The sequence below is a fragment of the Aquarana catesbeiana genome, linkage group LG11, assembly GCF_042186555.1.
Source record: "Aquarana catesbeiana isolate 2022-GZ linkage group LG11, ASM4218655v1, whole genome shotgun sequence".
Lineage (NCBI taxonomy): Eukaryota > Metazoa > Chordata > Amphibia > Anura > Ranidae > Aquarana > Aquarana catesbeiana.
The window spans coordinates 49079795-49105313 of record NC_133334.1 but is presented as its reverse complement, the minus strand read 5'-3'; the positions used below and the strand labels follow the sequence as shown (position 1 = coordinate 49105313).

General features: G+C 42.3%; 1 protein-coding gene across 6 annotated transcripts in view; it reads right to left on the bottom strand.

The window, feature by feature from the left end:
• Positions 1–25519, bottom strand: part of DGKZ (diacylglycerol kinase zeta) — a 337944-nt gene that overhangs the window by 185117 nt on the left and 127308 nt on the right. For 2 of the 6 annotated variants that reach the window (XR_012236493.1, XM_073604282.1), the window contains exon 1: positions 3011–3416. The exons of 3 other annotated variants lie outside the window; for them this stretch is intronic. The gene's annotated coding sequence lies outside the window, so the exon portion shown is untranslated. Of the gene's footprint in view, positions 1–3010; positions 3417–25519 lie in introns of those variants that run through there. One more of the 6 variants, XM_073604283.1, reaches the window with a different exon arrangement.

The following is a 25519-nucleotide window of genomic DNA, read 5'->3' as shown; positions in this document are numbered from 1 at the left end:
CTGCAGCTGCCATTCCATAGAAGTCCAACGTTCCCTACTAGATATATTTTACTGCAGCAAGAGGAGTGAGAACACTCAGAGATGAGCGGGATCTGGGCCAGGAACTGTGGCAGAGAGAGATCTCACCCATGAGGTCCCCAAGGGACCAAAGAAGCTGGAGGAGCCACTAAGCCAGCCAGACTAATACTATAATGGAAATATCACTTTTGGGTGGACCGACCATTGAGGGGTAAAATAAAACCAGCATTTCAACATGTAGTAGCTCTGAAGTAACATGGTTACACTCTGCTTTTCACCTTCCAGATTTTCATTGTAGCATGACACTACAATCTCTCCGACGACCACCACCTTTACCTTTAGACCCAAGTACACTTAGCAGCACAGCGTAGTGGTTAGCGGGACTGATTCAAATCCTAGTCAGGACACTATCCGCATGGAGTTTGCATGTCTTCCCTGTGCTTGTGCGCTTTTCCTCCGGGTACTCTGGTTTCCTCCCACACTCCAAAGACATGCTGGTATGATAACTGGCTCCTTTCTAAATTGGCTCCATTTAAGATAGGGTCATTAGATTGTAAGCTCCTTGAGGGCAGGGACTGATGTGAATGTACAATATGTAAGGCACTGCATAAATAGTTGGTGCTATATAAATACCTGCAAGGACCTCTTGCATAGTGATGTCAAAAATGCTACATTTTTAGGTATTCAGTTTTTTTTTTTTTTTTTTACTTGACTAAATGCAGCCAATTGTTTTTACTTAGCCTGTACACACTATTAGATTTTCTGCAGATTTTTGTCTTCAGATTTAGCAAAACGATGTAGTACAAGGGCCCGCCTAATTGCATACAAATTGAAACTCTTATGCCGCGTACACACGACCGGACTTTTCGACAGCAAAGGTCCGACGGAATGAATCCGCAGGACAATTCGATCGTGTGTGGGCTTCATCGGACCTTTGCTGTCGAAAAATCAGACGGACTTTACAAATAGAACAAGTTTCAAATCTTTCTGACAGACTCGAGGCTGGTCGAAAAAATCAGTTTGTCTGTATGCTAGTCCGACGGACGAACAACAACGCAAGGACAGCTATTGGCTACTGGCTATGAACTTCCTAACCCTAGTCCGGCCGTACGTCATCACGTTCGAATCAGTCGGACTTTGGTGGGACCGTGTGAAGGCAAGTCCGTTGCGTCGGAACTCCGTCAGAACTCCACCGAAAGTCCATCAAAAAGTCCTTCGGGGTTCAGTACATCGAAAGTCCGCTCATGTGTACACGGCATTACAGGTTTGACCTCATATTATATGGTTTTGGTAAATCTGAAGAAAATCTAATAGTGTTTATGGGGTCTAAAGCCCCATACACACTATAATGCCCCGTAAACACGGTCTGACTTTCCGGCGGAATATGTGCGATCGGAGCTTGTTGTCGGAAATTCCGACCGTGTGTGGGCTCCATTGGACTTTTTCCATCGGAATTTCTGACACACAAAGTTTGAGAGCAGGCTATCGAATTTTCCGACAACAAAATCCGATCCTTTAAATTCCGATCGTGTGTAGACAAATCCGACGGACAAAGTGCCACGCATGCTCAGAATAAATTAAGAGACAAAAGCTATTGGCTATTGCCACGTTTATAGTCCCGACGTATGTGTTTTACGTCACCGCGTTCAGAACGATCAGATTTTCTGACAACTTTGTGTGACCGTGTGTATGCAAGACAAGTTTGAGCCAACATCCGTCGGAAAAAATCCATGGATTTTGTTGTCGGAATGTCCGATCAATGTCCGACCGTGTGTACGGGGCATTAGACTTTCTGCAGATTTTTGTCTTCAGATTTACCAAAACCATATAATATGAGGTCATACCTTCAGAGTTTCAATTTGTATGCAATCAGGCAGGCCCTTGCACTACATGGTTTTGGTAAATCTGAAGACAAAAATCTGCAGAAAATCTAATAGTGTGTATGAGGCTTTACGCTGAGTATAAATTACTAAATAGAAAGGAAAAAAAAAAAATCTACTGGTCAGTATTTTACATGCGTACATCACACCTTCTTAACAAAACAACAATTTTTATGTATGTGTATGCACATATACACATTTACTATACAGCCAATCCTCGTGTTTTTTATGCAGGAACTTTCGACCAGGAATATCTAATGTTCAGGGTTCACACTAAATGCAGTGCAGTGCTTTTTTTCTGTATCAAAAATGCATGGAAAGTAGGTTATATGGGTTCCAATGGCATAGTTCACACAAGTGCAGCGCTTTTCAGTTCCAGAAAAAAAAAAAAAGTACAACCTGATGCTTATTTCTTGCACAGAACTGTACTGGAACTCTGTAAAAAGCATCAAAAACGCACCAGAATCCAGTAATAAATAAAAAGCATCTGAGATGCATCCAGAAATGCATCGGAATTGTGTTAAAAACGCCCATGCAAAAAGGCATCTGAAATGGATCTGGAGGACGTTTTTGTGTTGGGAATGGGTACACATACATTAGTACTCCCTAATAAATAAAAAAGTACAGAACTATAAGCTCTCTTCCACAGAGTCAGAGAATCTAACAAAGCACCAGAACAGATTTTCCACTGCTGATCACCCTGCAACAACAGCACGACTCTTTAAAAAGAATAAAAAATAAATGGCAACTATCACGCTGTACAATCCTGCTCTCCGACACTGTGATCTTACTTTCCATGGCTGCAGATTCACTTTAAAATGAGTTTCATTCAACTTGCTTGTTGGACAAGCAGAGACAAGCTGAATGGTGAGACGTCCTACGTAAGAAGAACGCTACAAGGCTATACATGTACACAGAGACACGCAATTTTACAAATTTTTTTTAAATGCTCTCTTGGCCAATAGCTGTGCTGGATAGCTGCAATGCATTGCTTCACCTCCCTACTTTTACAACTTCTAACCACAAAAATCATACTGACATTCCCCCCCCCCACCCCACCCCTTACCCCAAAACCCCTTTGTGCCCTCTTAAGAAATGATGAAGTCAATGACCTGAGCCGTCGGGCAGAGGATTCAGCGCAGTTGCAGGCTGGGAGCAATCCACTGGACAAGAAGAGACGAGGAGGATTAGTATTAAGAAAGCATGACTGAGTTAGAAGTGAGCTGTGTGTGTGTGTGTGTGTGTGTGTGTGTGAGTGTGTGTGTGTCGCACAGCGTGAGAACAGAGGCGATGTCACAGCGTCCCTGTGCCTGTGCTATGAATGTCACCAAGTCAGATAGAAAGGTGAGTACGACTCAGAGCCCTCGTGTAGGCGTGCAAACTGACTTTGAAGCCCTGGTCTGTGCGGGACGGCGACCCACAACCTGACGCTGCGTCATACGAAGTGTTCATGCAACAGAGAATGTGGTGGTGATATTACTAATGTCAGTGGGAAACCCTACTTCTCACGGGCAAGTTGCAAAAAAAAAAAAAAAAAATCTTTGGTATACGAGTGTGTTAAACCATAAAGATCTATATATAAAAGATTGTATATACTTCCTGAAGTAGGAAGGGGAGATAACGGCTGGTGTGCATGCTGCTGTCAGCCAAGGTTTACATTGGCAGCTGAAAAGTTTGGGATCTTAAAGTGAAAGCTGGTTCTTGCACACTAGGTTAAAGTTCTATAGGTGCTGGTTGCCTATGGGTAGGCGTTTAAAAAAAAAAGACAGTCAGTTTATGTGTTCAAAGAATGCCCTGGCTGCCTAAAACTGCCCCCAGTCTTGTCGGCTGGGCTGACTGGCTCCTGGATTCTACTTGCACATGTCAAGTCCTGGATAACGGTATATGGCTGGAAGGTGTTGGCGGAATTGTGCAGGCTTAGGAGATGATGCCAAGTCATCTGTAGTGTTGGTGTGTCAGGCGGAGAGAGGTGCTGTAGGAGTTTGTGTAAAAGGAGAGAAGAGGCTGCCCAGTCTGCCAGCTTGCGGGCACTGGTATCAAGTCCTAGTTTGGAGTTTGGATTGCCGGCTCCCCCCCAGCCCAGCAGCAGGATGGAGGAACCTTATTGGTAAGTCAGAGCACTTGACAAAAAAAAAAAAAGAGTGGAGGGGGGGAGATGAGAGGAAGGGAGAGGAGGGAGACTGGAGGGGCAGGTGAACCAGAGGAAACGGGCTGGCAGGAGGAACGGGAACCACCAGAGGGGGAAGTATGTGTGGGTAGGAAGGAGGGGGAAGGAGTTGCCGATATCATAGAAAAACATAAAATAAATGCAAATACTAAATGCAAATGAGGAACGAGAGATGAAGAAGCTGGCATGAAAGGGCTAGGAAATAATGAAAGCCTGGCAGGGGGGGGGGGGGAGAGCAAAAAGGTGATGATGTTCAGATGTGTTCTGCTTCTTCTCCTAAAAAGTGCTCCTCTGTTAACTCTTCACAGACCACACATCTAGCCAGTCCCTCAAATTATGACAGCTATGTTCTAATACACCTTTGATCTTTTAAGAGCCCTAATTATCAAAGTGACTGAAGCATCCAATCAAAAAGGTTTGCACCAGATTTGTTGGCAGAGCTGAATCCTGACGGTTTGGGTTTCAGAAATAACCATGAAACTAAAGCAAGAAGAAATTGGCTATGCACACTGAAATCTGATGTCCCATTTTGGTTATTGTACACCATGGCTCTCTGTACGGTGTTCGTGGAATACGACAACAGGTGTCTTATAAACAGGAGGAAAAAAATTCACTGGCCCAAAGCAACCAGGCAAATGTCAATATTATACATAATTTATATACGTACATATGGGTCTGAGTTTAGCCCAGCATGTCAGTGACAGGGTCCTCAGTAACCGTCCAGGCAGACAGCCCACAGATGTATAAATCCTCAATAGACAGATGCTTGCTGTGCTCTAAAATATTTCCTTTAATTTATGGACCAGAAGCATGGAAATGATGGCTGTAACTCAGCTGATTGGTTGTTGATTGGTTGCTACAGGCTACATTTTTGCTGTGCCCTGTCCTTCTGATAGAAACCCCAGTGCAAGTGCTGGAAGAGGCTGAGGACAGAATATGGAGGATGGAATCTATAGAGCAGCCATCATCAACCAGGGTTCTGTGAAACCCTAGGGTTCCTCAAGGGGTTCTCCTCAAGCCGTTGCTGACTGACCTCCAGTTTGATTATGTCTGCATAGTTCCATTATCGATGCTGCTTGACAGAGTCAGGTGCATGAACCCAATGATATTTTTAGCTGTCTGTAAGGATGGAATTTTGACCACCAATGTAAGAGGGACATTCTTCCTACTGACCTCCAACATACAGTATATCCTCAATAGGCAGATGCTTGCTTTGCGCTAAAATAGTTCCATATATATACCAGCAGTGTGGAAATTATGGCTGCAACTCAGTTGATTGGTTGCTACAGGCTACATTTTTGCTTTGCCCTTCTGATAGAAACCCCAGTGCAAGTGCTGGAAAAAACTGAGAACAGAATACAGATAACTGATTGTATAGAGCAGCCATCATCAGAAGGGTTCTGTAAAACCCTACAGTTACTTAAGGGTTGCTCCTCAAGCCACCACTGAGCGACCCCCAGTTTGACTATGCCTGTATAGTTCCGACATCGATGTTACTTGACAGAGCCAGGTGTATGAACACAATTATTTTTTTTTTAGCTGTCTGTAAGGGTGGCATTTGGCCATCACTATAAGAGGGACATTCTTCCCACTGACCTCCAAAATAAAAGGGGCATTTTTCATACTGACCACCAATCAACTGGTTTTCGCAAAAGTTCCCGAAAACCTGAAAATGATTTCAAGGGTTTCTTTCAGGTAAAAATGTTTAGAAAGAATACCATGGAGGCACGAGAGGGACAAACTTCAGCCTAATTCAGGAGGCAGTCAGTTACTTAAAGCCCAACTCCGAGCAATGAAAAAATGCATGAGTTTCCTGACCCCTCAGTCTTGATTCCAGACACCTCTTCTTAAGGCATCCCACAGTGTAATGGATCAGTTTCCTCTTTAAGCCAAGCTCATTTGCTCCCCTAGGTAACAGGCATTTTCCAATAGTGGTGATCTTTCTGTGCACCAGTCCCCTTTCCACTCCCAAGAGTTCTCCTTCCTCAGGAGCATATGACAGAGGACCTGGTTTCTGGAAGTTTTGCCACCGCCAATACAAGGTGTCCACACCTGTAGGAAGCGATAAGGACACCAAGAAGTAACATTAACATTAAAGTTTTTTTATACCAGTGGTTAGAGTGGGGTGAGAAGAAAGAATGGGTAGAGGGCATTGCTAATATTCTGGAGTTGGGCTTTAGGAACCAGCCAGCTCTTTCACGACAAAGTCAAAAGCTTACCCACACTATAATAAAAAATATAAAAATGATGGTGTCATGCTATGATGGGGGTCTAGCGTTCCCCAACTTTATAAAATATTGCCAAGCGGCTCAACTACGCACGATAGTTTCCTGGTTTCCCCAACGCTCTTATAATAAATGGACAGAAACTGAAAAACTATGGTTGCCACCTGTACATCCGAATAGCTTACTCTGGAATGCGAATGCGGAGGTAGACCCTAGTAGATTGTTGTCTATATCCCCACTTTGGCTGCTGTGATGCAAATTATCATGTTAACATGAACTTAAATCTGAAATATCGCTGCTGACCTCCTTCCTCTGCAATCCGAAGTTGCCTGCTAGCCTCACTTATCAGATGTTTTTGCCCTGGCCGTCACGGAATTTATTCCATTTTGGACACTTGGTGGACCCTAGATGCCACAAATTGCTGCCATTTCCCGAACTTCAAGATAAATATGATGTACCTCACCAGGCGTTTTATGGATATCAGCAGATTCACCATTATGCCCAAACTATAACTCCAAATTTGCAATTTTCCACACCATCCCCTTTTGAACACATTATATTGGGGGGCTCCGCATGAAGGGGTCTGATCTCCGATATTTATCGGATACTTAATGCCTACTCCATACCAGCCCAGGGTAAACATTAAAATTCCCATAGAGACGTGGCAGGCAATCTCAGGTGGCCAAGAGATCTTTTTGTACTCTCTATAAGGAAAACGCTTACAAAATTCTCTACTTCTGGTACCTGAGACCGGAGGTGCTCCACATCATCTCTCCCTATAGTTCTGATCGATGCTGGCGCTGCCATAGGGATAAAGGCACCCTTTTCCACAATTGCTGGAGCTGTCCTTTGATAGCCCCATTTTGGCATTCAACACAGCAACTGCTGATCTGCCTCTTTGAGGTGTCTATCTCTATGACACAAACATTTTTCCTGCTGGGCCTCTCCCCATTGAAAATTGCCAAAACCTATTAGAAGCTACTTAGACATATCCTTATGGCCGCATGTTGCCTTATTGCCCTCAACTGGAAGCGGCACTCTCCCCCTCCACCTTCCCCACATGCCCTGTATGCTAGGGTCAAAGATGTGGAGCTAATGGAGAAAATGACCACTAGAATACGGGATAGACTGGAAGCCCACGTCTGGGAGTTGTGGCACCTCCCTAAGGACCAGCCTTGAACCTATGGAGGAGCTAATGTGATGACCCTTTACTTTTCCTTCTTTCTTTCCATATTATCTCTTTTATTATCCATGCTTTATTTTATGTCATATCAGACTTCATATATTGCTTTATATCGTTATAATGTTCCAGCAATGGTATTGCATCATTTGATACCATGTTATTTGCAGTTGTTATTTCCATGTTTCACTCACGATGACATTATCGACTATGGAACGTATATTGTGAACATTGGAAACTGTCCCTTTCTTTTTTTTTTATTGCTACTTTAGACGTTCACATTTTGTTTTTGTCCTTTTTTTTTTCTTCTGTGAAAATTAATACAATTGTTATTTGAAAAAATATACAAATTTGGCATACTGACACCAATGTATTCCTTCAGTTGGCTCAAACTTGCAGTTAGAGACATTTGCCATAACATTCAATGGCACTATTCACAAGTAGGCAATTGTATAAAGTGCATTTTGGTCCTGCAGGCAGCATGTTTTGCACATTACCTAAAAAGGCATCTGTCATAGAGAGGAATGGGAATGTTGGCCCCTGTGGCAACAGAATGGCTTGGAGGAGTTAGGTACCAATCTTAAACTGACTGCCAAAGGAGAACAAACCTAAATCTAGACACACAACAGATCTCCATGAACAAGTGTATGCCTAGTCAATCCAGAAACTTTAACCAACACAATAGAACCATAACAAGTATAAACCTTAAAATAGAGCTAACCCTAGGTTCTTCCAGACTGGTCCATGCCTAGTTAACATCATCCAGCCACCATAGAAGCTATTAACAGTCAATCAGTTTTTGGGTCACTTTAGGCAGGTCTGTGAGAAGATAAATTCTGGCTACTGCCAGTTACTTTACTTTTCACATAGTTCTTTCACTTAAAAAAATAAGACTTTGATTATGTGTGCACATATGTAAAAGTTCTGTTAACACCTGTTGTGGTATCCAAAACTAACACTCAGCTCACATTGCACCAACTGCATTGACTTGAAGAAACAACCCAACCTTTCAACAAGACTTCCACAATACGACATGAAGAACATAATTTCCTGACCATTCTGATCTATCAGATATTTCCCATTCCAAGGTGACAGCTATGAATCTGATCTACCTAACAGAAAGGGACGGCAAGGAAAGGAGCAGGGATGTCACCTGGAGGCCAGACTGTTCCTACAAAGGATTCTGCAGGGAGCCAGGCAGTGAAATGATAAAAGGAAGCGTGTCATATGATCAGACGAGAAGAGTTTGGGTTATAATAGCTGGAGGGAAGACAAACCTTTGCAAATAAAATCTTAGATAAAAGCTAGATACGGACAGATGAAACAAAGGAAAAATTAAACGAAAGAAGGATGGATCAATTAAAGGAAAGGAAAGATGGAAAGGGATGGAATGACGGAAAGGAATGATGGAAGGGGATGGAATAGCGGAAAGGAAAAGGATGGAGTGGCGGAAAGGAAAGGGAAGAAAAAGGAAGAGGAGAGGAGAGAAAAAGAAAAAAGAGAAAAGGAGAAGCAGAAAGAGAAGGAGAAAGAAAGAAAGAAGAGAAAGAAAGAAAGAAGAGAAAGAAAGAAAGAAGAGAAAGAAAGAAAGAAGAGAAAGAAAGAAAGAAAGAAAGAAAGAAAGAAAGAAAGAAAGAAAGAAAGAAAGAAAGAAAGAAAGAAAGAAAGAAAGAAAGAAAATCAGGAAAGCAAGAAACAAAGAAGCAAGAAAGCAAAAAAGAAAGAGACAAGAAAGAAAGAACAAATGTAGCTGTAAGAAAGAAATATGAGAATAGACAGAGAGATGGGAAGAGAGTCAGTTGATAAGTAAATAAATACTAGATAAATATACAAGATAACTAAATATGCAAACAAACAGATGGATAGAAATGAGATACAGAAACAAAGAGGTGGATAGGAAATAAACATACAGAGTAACAAACCAAAAGGGATAGAGAGATAGATAGAGAGATAGAGAGATAGATAGAGAGATAGATAGAGAGATAGATAGAGAGATAGAGAGAGAGATAGATAGATAGATAGATAGATAGATAGATAGATAGATAGATAGATAGATAGATAGATAGATAGATAGATAGATAGATAGATAGATAGATAGATAGATAGATAGATAGATAGATAGATAGATAGATAGATAGATAGATAGATGCTCACTGCTACAGGGTGAACAGCTGCAGTAGATGAGGGGGCTCGAGGAAGCTGCTGCAAAGACTTTAAGGAGATTAACATTTTGTAAGCTTTTATCTTCCAGGGTCACACAGATCCCCCCGGTTATCCGCCAATCACACACAGTGACTATCAGTGGCGTATTCTCAGCAGTACACTGTAGATGGAAGTGTCAGTCATTGCTATGTACAGGACACTTGGTGGCACCTCTAGTGAGAAGAGGGAGTAGCAGCTCCTGCTGGCTGGAACTGGAAATTCAACCAAAATTCTCCACCCGAACAGCAGAGAAGATCTGTGCAAAAGCCATACCATACCATTTATAGGACCGGTGTGCTTTAGAGGTGTTGAAACTACGCACTTCTTTGGCAACTGATTTCCTCATATTTTAGTGCAACAGGAACACCGACAAAGAAGATGAGGAAACTTACTGTTATTAAATACTGAGCAACAGCGATTTTTCACTAGTAAGGGCTCATCCACACTATACCACACTGCGCTACAACACATCCGTTTTCATGCATTGAGCCATGTTTTGAGGAGATATATCAAGCAGCCCATTTAAAATGAATGGGCCACAACAGACTAAACAAATAAGTCTTACTGCTGTTTTGTGTAGCTCACTGTGCATTGTGGAGCAGGTACGTACTTGCCACGAATCAGAGCGCCAAAATAAATATTGGGGGTCGACCGATATTGTTTTTTCTGGGCCGATACCGACTTTTCGACTGCCTTTCAGGCCGATATCAGGCGCCCATACACTTAAAGTTTTTATTTTTACACTGTCCTTTTAAATGTATGTATGTATGTATATATATATATATATTTGTATTTTTATTTCTGCCACAAGGAATGTTTACAGTAATAGGCAGTGACAGGTACTCTTTATGGAGGGTTCTGGGGTCTATAAGACCCCCAAACCCCTCCACTGCACTTAAAAGTATTCAAGATCTGCGTTTTTGAATACTTTCTAAAAATGGCGCCTTTAGGATGCGATGTCATGACATTGCTTCCAGGTTACTAGATCCAAGACCCAATCAAAGCCCATTCCAGCTTTTTTGGGGTCTGCAGGCATCACCCTGGTACCCTTGAAGCAATATCGGTAAGTTTGTGACCAATACTGATTCTTCAAAAAAAGTGAATATCGGCCCCCGATAATTGTCCGCACCCTAATATATAATCACCTTCTAAGTCACAGACCCAGCAAGTCAGAACCCCTGATCTGTATATCTGCTCTAGGTAGATGACTTAGGAACCCACTGGACCAGCATGACAACTAGAGAACTAGGATTTCAGGAGGAGCAATGACAGCGGAGTATTCTGACAGCACCCTTTCCCTTTCTATGTACCTTCACACGGATCTACACGCCACCTCTTTGCTTTCATATTTGCTTTGTATGGACACAATTCAATAGCTGCTGATAAATGGAAATGAGCGTGGCAAGACTCCATGCAAACTCCATTCAAACAGAGCTTTTTAAATATTTGCAGGTAAACACGCATATTAAAATTAACTAAAAATAGCAGCTAGAAAATTTTTTTTTTTAAAAATGAGATAGATATATATATATATATACATATATATCTCTATATACCTGTATAGATATATATATCTATATATATCTATATATATAGCGTGGGGAAGGTGTGTCCTATAGGACATTTTTCCACATCAGGGTGGGAAGCACGGGGATACAGAGATATTAAAAAACACTTCTTTTTTTTTTTTTTTTTTAGGAGACTAGAAGGGGTTGGAGTCTCTTTGAGGTTTTGTTGCTGGCTGGAAGATGTCCTCTTATTTGCCATCTAACAATGACACCCTGTTCTGCCCTAAGCTGAGGGCTCATTCACACTTGCTTTGATCTCTGAAGAGTGATGCATGGACGGGGTCACTTTAAGAATGATCTCGCTCAGAGACCTCTGGTTTTATGTCATTTATCATACATTTTATTTTTGCAATTCACAATTGCAGGTGTGATGAAGTCATTCTTACACCTGGTCACAGCAGCCAAGTCTCAGCCTAACAAGTGCTGAGCTCCATTAGTCATCGTTTTCACATTGATAAACATTAAAAGGCAGAAAAATGTGCACGTGCTTAGCGTGAGATTATCCCACATCAATCAAAGCCTTCAGACCATTAAGTCATAGGGCAGTCAGGATGAATCTCAGCAGAAATCGCCATCAACGTTATGTAACAAAAAGATAATAATGTGTCTCTGTTGACAAGTGTTCAGAAAAGGTAAAAGGAAATATATCAGTTAGCCTTTTGACCAGACGTTCATATGAACATTATAAAAAAAAAAAAATTGCACAAAAATTCTCAGTACATTCGATGACTTTTGATCTTCCCATCGCCCTTTTCATTTTAACTAGCATTGCTCTGATACCAAGCATTTTCACAAGTGGTCCGATAAACCGATACTTTTTTGCGGTTTCAAATGAATTTGGGGAGGTCCAAATCGCACCGATCTGCGGCTTTTAAATTGCGCGACTTCAAAGCTGCAAATCAGTGCAATTTGGAACTCCAATTTAATTGCGACTTAATTTAACAGAAGTCAATGCAAGTTGCAATAGAATGGCAAAAAAATGAGTGCAGGAACCTTTTTCAGAGTCGCGACGATGTGAACGGTTTCATTGGCGGCAACAGAATGCAACTTGTCACGCGATTCTGAACTGTCAAATTGCATGACAAACCACATCGGAGTAAACAGTAAAAAATAAAATGCATCCAAAGGCAAAATAGGTATTGGTATCGGTATTGGATTATTTGAGACAAATAGTCGGTACTCGTACTTGGTCCTAAAACACTGGTATTGCTGCATCCCCCAATCATAACTATAAACACATGCGGTCAATGAACCCAGCACTGATCGTCTGTGATCCATCGCTCCGCTGCCCAACGGCGGGTCCCTTGCCACCATTTTTTCTTTGAACGTCATAAGGAGCCAGATGTCTCTTCCGAGTTTTGGCAGCCAGCCCCCTGACTTTGCGCCAGCAGGTTCTACTTCCTCCAGCAGCAGGGTTGAAGCCGATGCCACCTGAGATATGCAGCATGTACAGTATATCCCAGGAGGCACCAAGAGCAGGGTAGAAACATAGAAAGGTGAAGGCAGAAAAAGTAATAATGTCCTGTGTTTCTGCAAAAAGCATGAAAATGCGCATTGGTGTGAATGGAGCCTAAAGGCTCTGTGTTGTCAGCTGAAACAAAAAGCTCAGTGCTTTGCTGGCAGATCAACAGGTATTTTCTGTTCTTGCACCATATTTAACCGTCTTGCCGACCGGCTCACGCCGATATACGTCGGCAGAAGGGCACATATAGGCATACTAATGTACCTGTATGTTGCCCTTTAAGAAGCGGTTTGTGGGCGCGCGCCCGCCACAAGCTCCGTGAGTGTGATCGCGGGTCCCGCGGACTCGATGTCTGCGGGGATACCCGCGATTGTCTCACGGAGAGAAAGAACGGGGAAATCCTGATGTAAACAAGCATTTCCTCGTTCTGCCTAGTGACAGTGTCACTGATCACCGCTCCCTGTAAATCGGGAGCGGTGATCAGTGTCGTGTCACACGTAGCCCCTCCCCCCACAGTTAGAATCACTCCCTAGGACACCTTCACTGCCCCCTAGTGGTTAATCCCTTCACTGTCAGTCACATTTACACAGTAATCAATGCATTTTTAAATCACACTGATCGCTGTATAAATGTGAATGGTCCCAAAATAGCGCCAAAAGTGTCCGATGTGTCCGCCATAATGTCTTAGTCACGATAAAAAAAAATCGCTGCTCGCCGCCATTACTAGTAAAAAAAATTATCAATAAAAATGCCATAAAACTGTCCCCTATTTTGTAGACGCTATAACTTTTGTGCAAACCAATCAATAAACGCTTATTGCGATTTTTTTTTTTACCAAAAATATGTAGAAGAATACGTATCGGGCTAAACTGAGGGGGAAAAAAATGTTTTTTTATATATTTTTTTGGGGATATTTATTATAGCAAAAAGTAAAAAATAATGCGTTTTTTCAAAATTGTAGTTATTTTTTTTGTTTATAGCGCAAAAAATAAAAACCACAGAGGTGATCAAATACCACCAAAAGAAAGCTCTATTTGTGGGGAAAAAAGGACGTTGATTTTGTTTAGGAGCAACGTCACACGACCGCACAATTGTCAGTTAAAGCGACGCAGTGCCGAATTGCAAAAAGTGCTCTCGTCTTTGGCCAGCCAAATGGTCCGGGGCTGAAGTGGTTAAAGGCTTAAAACATGGGAGATATGTAACTGTACTGCAAAGATGTACAAAATATACATATTTTCTTGCCATGCATGCTTTCTTGTGACTGTGATCACAGAAAACCAGCTTAACATTCACTTGAAAAACATAGGGGTGTATTTTCACCCATTGAAAGCGCATGTAGATTTGTTCTGTGTGAATGGAGCAGAAACAAACATTATTAGGTTACTTCCTGTGCTGGTCGATTGCTTTAAAACAGAAAATACTGTATTTGGCCACTAGATGGCACTACAAATAAACTCCCTATAGCACTTAGTGCCACCTGGTGGCCAAATGCAGTCTTTTCCATTCTTAATTAATAAACATCATTTGACTAGCACAGGAAATAGCCTAATAACATTCATAGAGAGCAAATGTACATGCACTGTCAATGGGCAGCTTGCTATGCAAATACAATCCATACTGTATACCCATCATGCAAACGTTAAAACTACCCCATCGCAAGTCATTTGGTTATACTGCTATGCGCTCCCTCACTTTATTTCTGTGATTGAAACACACAGAACTGAAATGGAAAAAAAAAAATCAATGTGAGTGAACCCCATCTGCTCTGACGGGCAGTGACAGGATTCTGAAGCTGTGACATCACTGTCAGTAGCCCGATGTGACGCGCAGGTCTTTGACACTGACACAAATGACTGCCTTTTATAGAAGTCTGGGGGAAAAAAAGGAACACAAAGTCCAAACACAGCCGGAAAGCTGCAAGAACAAACAAAATAACACATTCAAAAGGAACTTGTAACAGCTCAGCTGTCATCATACAAACTGGTTGAGCGAGCTGTTATATCAGCCGCATTGCCGCACATCACTCAGGCGATGTGACCGATGAGTTTCCATACAGACGCTTTTGACTACAGTATTTAAAAGCAGTCTTTGTTAAAGATAAAACCGATTTGAAGTTTAAGAGTAGTTATTGCAGGCTTTTAAAGTCTGAAAAGTATTTTTATGCGACTGTTACATATTTCTAAAGCGACGAATGAGACTTTCACCAAACAATTAGCCCCGGGTCACACTATGAACCACATGTGAATTGCACAGGAACCGCACCGCATTCCTGTTCAATTCACATGCGATTTAGTGCGGTGCGGTTTCAGCCCATTACTTTGGGCTCAGACTGCACCGTGCATGCACCAATTTTGGAACCACATTGCAACCTGATCACGTGGTACTTTTGTACCAGGTAATCCGGTACAATCCGGTGCAGACAAACGCACTGCATTTTCAACTTGCATTTGGGGTGTCGTTAAGATTGCACAGACATCCGCTGTGGATTCGTTTCGTACGAATTTCCGGAAATTCGTACATTCGTACGAATCCGAAATATAAATTTTTATGCATGCGAATTCTGTACGAAATTTCGTTTACGAATTTCGGACCCAAATTCATAACGAACATTTGTAATTGTTACGAAAAGTTAACGAACCTAAAAGTTAAAAACCCAGGAAGCCAGCACAGCACAGGGATGATGGGAACCCCTCATAATGGGCACAGCGGGTGTACACTCAGACCCAGGAACTCAGCACAGGGATGGTGGGAACCCCTAATAATGATAAATTCATCATAAAGAAAATTCATAATTGTTACGAAAAGTTAACAAACCTAAAAGTTAAAACCCCAGGAAGTCAGCAAAGCACAGGGATGGTGGGAACACCTCACAATGGGCACAGCGGGTGTACACTCAGACCCGGGAACTCAGCACAGGGATGGTGGGAGCCCCTCATAATGGGCACAGCGGGTGTACACTCAGACCTGGGAACTCAGCACAGGGATGGTGGGAGCCCCTCATAATGGGCACAGCGGGTGTACAGACCTGGGAACTCAGCACAGGGATGGTGGGAGCCCCTCATAATGGGCACAGCGGGTGTACAGACCTGGGAACTCAGCACAGGGATGGTGGGAGCCCCTCATAATGGGCACAGCGGGTGTACACTCAGACCCGGGAACTCAGCACAGGGATGGTGGGAGCCCCTCATAATGGGCACAGCAGGTGTACAGACCTGGGAACTCAGCACAGGGATGGTGGGAACCCTATGGGAATTTCTATGCTTACGAGTTTTATACGAAATACGACATTTCGTTAACAAATTTCAGATCCAAATTCCATTACAACAGAAACATGACTGGTGTTTTGTTCACCAATCAGAGGAAGTCAGCACAGGGATGGTGGGAACCCCTCATAATGATAAATTCATCATAACGAACTTTCGTTATTTTGCGAAAAGTTTACGAATCTAACGAAAATTCGTATTTCGTACGAATCCGGATTGAATTTCAGACACGAATTACAAAATACAAATTCATTTTCGTACGAAACTAAACAAATTTATTGACGGCGCACATGTCTACTGTGGATCACAAGTGCAGTGCGATTTGAATGCAGTGCACCGAATTGTACCGGATTACAATTTTAGTACCACGTATTGCAGGACAATTTGGTGCAGGCAAAATGCACTTCGTTTTCAACCTGCACCTGGGGCGCCGGTAAGATTGCAGAGACATCTGCTGTGGATAACAAGCGCAGCGCGATTTGAATGCAGTGTGGTACGTGCACACAGAATGCAGGTTTCCCACACTGTGTTAGTGTGAACCTAGGCTTACTGGCAGTGAGCCCCAGTTCCGAGTAGAATGCGGTGCAGGAAACAAAACGATCAGTGCGCGTTTCCCCCACCATGTTCAAATCGCACTGCTCTTGCGATCCACAGCGGGTGTCAGCGCAATCTTAAAGACACCCCCTAAACACAGGTCGCAAACGCAGTGCGCTTGCCTGCACAGGATCGCATGGTACAAAGCAACCATGCGATCCAATTGCAGTGCGTTTCTAAAATTGGTGCCTGCACTACTTTGGTGCAATGTGGTGTGATTTGAGCCCATTCAAAATGAATGGGCTCAAATTGCACCGCACTGAATCGCACATGAATGAGGTGTGATCCCTGTGCGATGCATGGTGTGAACCAGGGCTAAATCAATTTAAAAGTGCAGGCAACTAGAAGATTCCCATGTTTGGTGAATGTCAGATTCACTGCTCTAGAAGGTCTCTTCCACATGGGCAAAAAAAATGACACATTTTTAGGCATTTAGGGCTCATTCAGACTTAGATTGTAAGCTCCTTGAGGGTAGGGACCGATGTGAATGTACGATGTATATGTAAAGCACTGCGCAAATTGACAGCGCTATACAAGTACCTGAAATAAATTTTATATATAAAGTGTGTGTGTGTGTGTGTGTGTCATTACAGGTCCAGCTCAGTTATAGTCCATTGATAATGTTTTCCAATCTCAAACCTGATGAAGGGGGCTTTTGATTGTCCCCCTGAGCTTTAGTCTCTCCTCCCCCCCCCCGCGCTCACATCAGTGCGGCTTTTCAATCACACATCAGTGCGATTTGCATTGCTGATTTCATTACAGTTTGCGACTTCATTTAAGTGCAGTCTTTGTAAGTCGCTATGAAATTGGTAGAAAGTAGTGCAGGAATCTGTTTCGCTATTGCTGCAACATGAGTCGCGATGATATGAATGGTTCCATTGCTGGCAATGGGCTGAGATTTGTCATGCGATTTGGAACTGTCAAATCGCATGACAAGTCGCACACATGTGAATGGGGGCTTATTAAATAAAGTTGTATCTGGACCTTTCAGCAGTGGTGTGGTTTTTCAGTTTACATCGGCTGAAATGAAAGGACGACAGCACAGTGTCACAGTGGTGACAGCACCGGGGTCCCCAGTTCGGGGCTCCGGTCAGAATGCTATCTGCATGGAGTTTGCATGTTCTTCCTGTGCTTGCACAGGTTTCCTCCCACACTCCAAAGACATGCTGGTAGATTAATTGGATCCTGTCTAAAACTGGCCAGGAGGATAGTCTATTGCAGGGGTAGGCAACCTGGGGCCCTCCTGCTGTTGTGGAACTACATTTCCCATGAGGCATTGCAAGGCTGGCAGTTACAATTACCCCCAGAGGCATGATGCCGCACCATGCAGTTTGGCGTGCGCAAAACAACAACTAATGGCACCACCGCGCCCACTAAAGTGCAGCGCAATTTTCTGCATCTCGGAAAAGCTCAATATTTGGCGATAATCAAAAGATCTGAACCTAGCCTTATGCCCGGTACACACGATCCGATTATCGGACGAATGATCGTAAGTTTTTTTTTTTTTTGCATGCTATTCTCACGTCGAATATGATGATTTTACTAAAGTCACGAAAATTCCCCTACGACAGCATAAAAATTCGGAAGTGATGTCATGTGTTGTAATGCATTTGTATTGCATTTTCGAACAATAGGTGTACTGATTAAACGAAAATCGTACAATCTGGCATCGTACGAAAAATAATTTCTGTGCATGTCCGATAGAATAATATCGGATGAACTGTCCTGATCGGCTCTCGAAAGCTCTTTACCAATGTTCCGATTATCGTACGATCGATTTGAAAGCGGCATTTTTCGTACGATTTTCAGATCGTGTGTACGGGGCATAAGGGGATCCAGTCAGCAAATGGGGTAGATAAAGTTGGGGAGCAGTATTGTCAGGCAACTCAAAAGGGGTAACCCCAGTTCAAAACCTACCCTAAACACCCACACCAATGAGCTTAAGCAACGTGTTTTGAAACCTTTGCTGGATTTACAATACATTTTCCAGGAAAACATAGTAAGTGAATAGCTGCGGGACGTGTACAATTTACCATACTAGGTATGGCTGGGATCATCAACATTCTTTACTAAACTAAGTCAAAAATTTCCATCCTGAGGGTTTAGCAAATCAATGCTTTGCAAATCAAAAAGCTGCTCGACAACACCTTAACCCTTACAATTCTGTGTCATGTATTCCCGAGGTGTGCCAATAATGTCACTGGATCAAGCTGTGTATAATAAGCATAAAAATTGAACAGACTGAATACAAATCTACCTCTATATAAAAAAGAAAAACAGCCTTTTATTGTATTTCTATGTGCTCATAAATTGCAACAAAATACAAAAGAAAATGGATGGGACTTTTAAAGGTGCCCAAGTCCAAATCACATTACGTCACCAAAAAACTGCAATAAAATCTTAGTCGTTTTTTTTTTATGACAAGCATTTAAAAGATTGGGTCTTGAAGACCATAAAAGAAAAGCAATGCAAGAAAGCTTACACTGTTTCATTACATCTTACAGTATAGATGTACAGTATATCAAAAATAAAAGCTTCATAGCCTGCCTTTTCCACCCTCAGCAGTTTATTGAAGAATAAATAACTCCTGTGGTCTTGTTTAGCTGATCCAATGGGGAGGGCAATAATAAGCAGCAGATGCACAACGCGTTTCATGGGTTGAGCCAGCTTCTTCAGGTTCTGTAAAACTTTGACATATAAATAAAACACATTGTAAAATTATACAAGGCAAGTCGGGTAGAGTGCTTGGTATAAATGATAGGATCCTAGCTAAAAGGACCTCAAAAGTAATGCCGTGTACACACGAGCGGACTTTTCGACAGCAAAGATCCGACGGAACGAATCCGCCGGACAGTTCGATCGTGTGTGGGCTTCATCGGACCTTTGCTGTCGAAAAATCAGACGGACTTTAGATTTAGAACATGTTTCAAATCTTTCCGAATTCGTTTGTCCGTTTACTAGTCCGACGGACAAAAAACAACGCAAGGGCAGCTATTGGCTACTAGCTATGAACTTCCTTATTCTAGTCCCTTCGTACGTCATCACGTTCAAACCAACGGACTTTCGAACGGACTTTAGTCCGTAGTAACTCCGTCGAAAAGACAGTCAGACCTTTGTTGCTGAAAAGTCCGCTTGTGTGTACGCGGCATAAGAATGTCTATTGTGGCTCTGTTAAAAATGGTGTGTCTCCTACAGAGAATGAGGAGGCGACGAGGCAAAAAGCCTCCCCCCAAGCACAGCTCATTACTAGAATTTATTTTTTTTATTTCAGATAGTTATATAGTGCCGTCAATTGATGCAGCGCTTAACATATATATTGTGCATTCACATCAGTTCCTGCCCTCAAGGAGCTTACAATCTAAGTTCCCTAACTCACATTCATACATACACATATTTGGCCAATTTAGACAGGAGCCAATTAACTACCAGCATGTCTTTGGAGTGTGGGAGGAATCTGGAGTACTCGGAGGAAATCCAACCAGGCACAGGGAGAACATGCAAACTCCAGGCAGGTGGTGTCGTCCATTATTACAGTAATAAAACAGTGTAAGCCTTCTTGTACTGTCTATCATTGGTAGTCTTGTGACCCAAAAAGATTTTATTGCACTTGGGCACCTCAAAAGTCCTATCCAATTTCTTTTGTGTTCTCCTTGTATTATTAAGGTTGTTGGTACTTATTTGCACAGTTTCAGTGGTTCTCATAGCTAATTCCCATAGAGCACAGGATAGATCCTAAAATCCCCAGTTACCATGTCCAGTGCCGAATAACTCAGAAGAATGGGGACATCCAGTGCATACAGGGCATCATGGAACTGCCACCTTAGGGAGTGTCACCATGACTCTCCATATTCATATACAAGGACTCAGAGAGAGCTACTGATGTCATAATGGTGGTGCTGCTCTCTACATCAATAAGAACTGCTCAGCTCATTAGAAAAACATAAGAGGAATACAAGTCCAAACAAAAGGCAAAAACAGTGTGCTGGATACAGGTTTTCAATGGGTCAATCAATCTATTACTGGGCATACTAGCTTCGGGTGTTCCTCTTAACCACTTCAAAACTGAGCACTTTTACCCCATTCCTGCCCAGGCCAATTTTTAGCTTTCAGAACTGTCACACTTTGAATGACAATTGTATGGCCAGGCAACACTGTACCCAAATGAAATTTGCACCATTTTTGAGACAGATAAGAGCTTTCTTTTGGTGGTATTTAATCACCACTGGATATTTTTTTTTTAGCTACAAAAATGAAAAAGGACTGAAAATTCTGAAGTTTTTCTTAGTTTCTATTATAAAAGTTTCATCTTTCGGCTATAGCGCAAGTTGAGAATCCGAGTATCTACAGTCTAATCATGAATATGCCAAACAAATGTCCACGGATCCAAAGTTTTTAATGATGAAAAGAGTTCAAATCAGAAAAAAAATTAAGCATGTTTCGGGGGACCAAACCGACTTTTATCAGGGCTCAGGAAATGTAACTGTGTTCAATTGAAGTCAGATCATCAGATACCAGATATATTTAAGATTTTCTGCTTGTAATTCAAGAGGGCAGGTTAAGCCAATGTTAACAAGTGCAGCAAACAAGCTTGTCAACACTGTTCTTAGAATGTAAGCTCTAAGGAGCAGGGCCCTCTGATTCCGACTGTATTAAAATGTATTGTATTTGCACTGTCTACCCTCAAATTGTAAAGTGCTGCGTAACCTGTCGGCGCTATATAAATCCTGTATAATAATAATAATAATAATAATAATAATAACCTGCAATTTTGAAACCATTCCTGGCAGAAAACCACAGATCTATCTTATGCCTGTTTACGCAAGGCCATTTAAGCACAGTCATTTCTCAGCCCTGATGAAAGAAGAGAGTCCGTTTGTTCAGGGGAACTTGTGGTATAAATTATAGGAGCATGGATTTAAAGTATGGACTTTAAACATTTATACTTAGCTAGATGGATGCAGCACGATCCGATGCTGCATCTGTCCACCGCCGGCTTTGCAGAGAGAAGTAAGCAATCAAACCGTGACTGTCAATCACCGGCTCTCTGCTCTGCCCCTCCAGCGCTCACTGGAGCTCTGGGCTGTGAAGGGGCAGGAGCGGCTGTGGCTCAGGCTCTCAGCAGATTCATGACTAAACGCCACTAAAGGTGCGAAATGCGCCAGCTATCATCTGTACCGGTGCCTCTGTTGGTGTATGGACTAAGTTTTGTTAATAAAGGGATTATACCGGAGTGCGGCCATCCTATTTTCACTTCTCTTGTTATTACCTTTGCTGAGCCAGCTCCCTTCATCTCCTGAACACAAGGATGGTGTGAACACGGGGCTATCACCTGGAGCAGTAATTTCTTTGAATCTCTCAGCAGATCAGTTTGAGGCTGAGCCAGCTGCTGGTCCAGGCATCTGGTTGGATCCCAACAATATGGTTGGGATTTTTTCAGAGCTTTTACCGTGTCAGCGATGTTAGCCGACAGCAGGCTTTAGCTTGCTATGGGGGCTCATTCGAAAGGAGGAGTCGAGAGCGCCCCAGAAGAGGAGGATCGGGGCCGCTCTGTGCAATATTCTTGCACAGAGCAGGTAACATGTTTTTTTTTAGCTAAAAAATATAAGCCTTTAGTTTCACTTTAAGAATGAACAGCAACACACCTATACAGCGCGTTGTTGCTACATGTATTAAACACGAGCCTCAACAGCTTGCCGCCTTCCCCATGCTCACCTGCCACCCTGTACCCAGGCATGTGAAATACCTGGAACTTCCTGGTATAGCAGATTACGTGACTCTAAATACTGGGCTACTTCTAGAACAAACTTTCAAGTACTACCAAAAAAAACCTTGATGCACAATCAATACCTGTTTGGCCTGCAGGACACACAACCCCAGACCCCCTTCAGTTATAAATCACTCAAGCAGACACTTTTTAAATTCTCTTTTAACATCTGTAATTCTCTCGAATTTTTCTGGTGTAACGAAGGGTTATGAGGAGCAGCAATTCCACTTCTGATTTTCTTTATAAATAGATAGCTTTTATGATCGGTCTAGAGTAGACTATGTATATGTTTTCTTTCCTGAATCAGCAGCAAGACCTTGCTTCTATCATCAAACCACTCCAAAGTGTAATTTGAGCTACATTGGACTTTCTATGAATTCTTGGAATTTACTGAGAATATCTATAGAAAGCGATTACGTCATTAGATGCGTGGTTGTAGAATGTATTGTAAAGGGACATTTCAGTCCATGCAATAAACATACTTTTCTCTGTATAGAAGGTAGGCAACAAAAACAATTCCTGCTATCGTTATCATTGGAAAGCTAAATACATAACAGGTCAAAGACTAGCTACAAAGTTAGATAGTTAGTCAGGTTGAAAAAAGACACAAGACCATCTAGTTCAACCTTAAAAAAATAAAAAAATAAAAAATATCATATAATCCAATATACCCAATCCTATACCCACAGTTGATCCAGAGGAAGGTATCGCATTTATTAAAATAACCCTCTACTTTGCCCATTTGGGTAAAGCAACAGTTTCACCCAATTGTACACCACACACTGCCTAAACTCCCCTTCCATGCGCTCTTAAACTTATCCATTCTCCTGTTGGAATTAAAGGAAATAGGAAAGGAATTGTAGGTATGGGTGCATTTGACCCTCTCCACTTTCTCACAATATACATTACTTGGTGCCTGAACAGTCAATTGTAGCTCCAAGTGCTGTCACATGGGGGTTTGAGGGGTTGGGAGAGTCCTTAGCCTTTTGTAATACCCAACCAGAATGACAGAGCCTATACAAAGCTCTTTAAAGGCTCTTCCACATTTCTCCTGCAGGGACTATAAGCAACTGAGGTTGGGGTGAATTAATTAGACCTGTTTCTTTGTACCTGATGGACATAGTACAGGTTCCTTATGAGATGGCGCCAATTACATTAGTGAGACTATCTATTACCCCCCTAGGGCACAATAATGAGCCTTCGGTTGTCAGAGGTAATCACTATCGCACATGGAGATTGTCTATTCTTTTGAAAAATCATTGTATAAGTGGGGCTAGATATTTTCTACTCCTGTGGAAAGGGGTCAAAAAAGTGAAGCATGTTATACAATGTCACTACTGTCAGAAAGGTGGCCAATCCCGGCATCTGAGCAACCTGTTTGAGGACAGTCCAAAACCTACCCACTCATTGTTCTCGTGGTGACATCTTAGGCCAACCTTAGGTAGAACTGAAAAGGTTAATAAAGAGCCCCTGTTTTTGTACTAAACCTCAAAAGAGGATGGCAGGGAACAAAAACACTACTTTTTGTTGGTATTTTTTGTTTTCTAAAATGTCTAACTGGTCATCTCAAGATATCCCAAATCCAGGTGCCACTATGTGACCTTAGGTGTAAATATGGAGCTTGAGCACACTTACCTGCTGGGAAATAAGGTGCGAACTTCGGCACAACCAACATCATTCCAATATCTAGACAGATCGCTACTGGCTGGAGAGTCTTTCCATTGGGCAGTGAAATGACAGAATATGCCAAAGTTTCGAAGGAACGCAACAGAGTTGCAGAATTATGGATCAGGAAAAAACAAAAAAAAACAAAAAACAAAAAAAAAGGTATGCACAAGCATCTAGCATTTCCACAACACAAAAGTTAACTTGACCTGCTCTAAAACTTTTGCATGGAAACAGTACTGTAGTGCAGGCACCTGTATTAGTCCTAAATACACGGTCTTGAAAAAGTATTCACACCCCTTGAAATTTTCCACATTTTCTCATGTTACAACCAAAAACGTAAATGTAATTTATTGGGATTTTATGTGATAAACCAACACAAAGTGGCACATAATTGTGAAGGGGAAGGAAAAACAGATAGATGGTTTTAAAAAATGTTTCCAAATAAATATGTGAAAAGTGGGGCGTGCATTTGTTTTCTGCCCCCTGAGTCAATACTTTGTAGAACCAGCTTTTGCTGCAATTACAGCTGCAAGTCTTTTTGGGGATGTCTCTACCAGCTTTGCACATCTAGAGAGTGACATTTTTGCCCATTCCTCTTTGCAAAATAGCTCAAGCTCTGTCAGATTGGATGGAGAGCATCTGTGAACAGCAATTTTCAAGTCTTGTCACAGATCCTCAATTGGATTTAGGTCTTTGGCTGGGCCATTCTAAGACATGAATATGCTTTGATCTAAACCATTCCATTGTAGCTCTGGCTGTATGTTTAGAGTCGTTGTCCTGATGGAGGGGGAACCTTCGCCCCAGACTCAAGACATTTGCAGACTCCAACAGGTTTTCTTCCAAGATTGCCCTGTATTTGGCCCCATCTTCCCATCAAATCTGACCAGCTTCCCTGTCCCTGCTGAAGAAAAGCATTCCCACAACATGATGCAGCCACCGCCATGTTTCACAGTGGGGATGGTGTATTCAGGGTGATGTGCAGTGTTCGTTTTCCGCCACATATAGTGTTTTGCTTTTAGGCCAAAAAGTTCAATTTTGGTCTCATCTGACAAGAGCACCTTCTTCCACATGGCTGCTGTGTCCCCCACATGGCTTCTCGCAAACTGCTGATGGGATTTCTTTTGGCTTTCTTTCAACAATAAACAGAAAAAAAAATGACCGTATTTATCAGTGTATAACACCCCAAGTTTAGGAGGGAAGTTTAAGGAAAAAAACTTACATTTTAAATGCCCATTAATGCAGCCTTATTAGTGTCCATCTGCAGCCTTGCCCATCATTGCAGCATGATCCGTGTCCATCTGCAGCCTTCCCCATAATTGCAGCCTTCCCTATCATTGCAGCCTTCCTCATCACTGCACCCTTGCCCAGTGTCCATCTGCAGCCTTGCCCATCATTGGAGCATGATTTGTGCCCATCTGCACATCAGTCTTTCCCCTGCTGAGGAGGAAACGAGCACCGCCGAGATAGACAGAGCCGGATGTCCTGTGTACTCAGGTCCTCTCGGTTCGTCTCGCAGTCCCGCCCAGTC